Below are 365 nucleotides of genomic sequence, written 5' to 3'. Positions count from 1 at the left end.
CGTGTGGGTTTCCTCCCTTCCCTGCGGGAGCCACAGAAGCCAGGCTCAAACAAATGGGGTTTTATTCCATATGGAACCACCCAGGGAATCTGAGGCACTGAAGGTCTGAGGTGGAGCTGGAGTGTTGCTGCTTTCCAGGCAGGGTGTTGCACCCAGGAACACATCTGGTGGTTCTTTCAGTAGAAGCCCTTCTACAGGAAGGTGGTTGTGGAGTTTGGAGAGGTGGGAATGAAGGAAAGCAGAGGTTGGGTGAGCTCTAGAGCTCAGAGCACCTCTTCTCATGCTGCCTTCTCCTTTGTTTTTCAGAAGAGGTGACAATGAGAATCAGAGAATCACTTGGGCTGGAAGAGACCTTTGAGCTCTTG

At 51.8% G+C, this 365-nt stretch overlaps 1 protein-coding gene across 1 annotated transcript in view; it reads left to right on the top strand.

Annotated features, from left to right (window-relative positions):
• LOC103771634 (histone-lysine N-methyltransferase SETD2-like) overlaps window positions 1-365 on the top strand; it is a gene marked incomplete at its 3' end in the record, with an annotated part of 14,356 nt that overhangs the window by 12,714 nt on the left and 1,277 nt on the right.

The sequence above is a fragment of the Merops nubicus genome, unplaced genomic scaffold (assembly GCF_000691845.1).
Source record: "Merops nubicus isolate BGI_N331 unplaced genomic scaffold, ASM69184v1 scaffold31374, whole genome shotgun sequence".
Classification (NCBI taxonomy): domain Eukaryota; kingdom Metazoa; phylum Chordata; class Aves; order Coraciiformes; family Meropidae; genus Merops; species Merops nubicus.
This window is presented reverse-complemented; position numbering and strand designations above follow the sequence as displayed.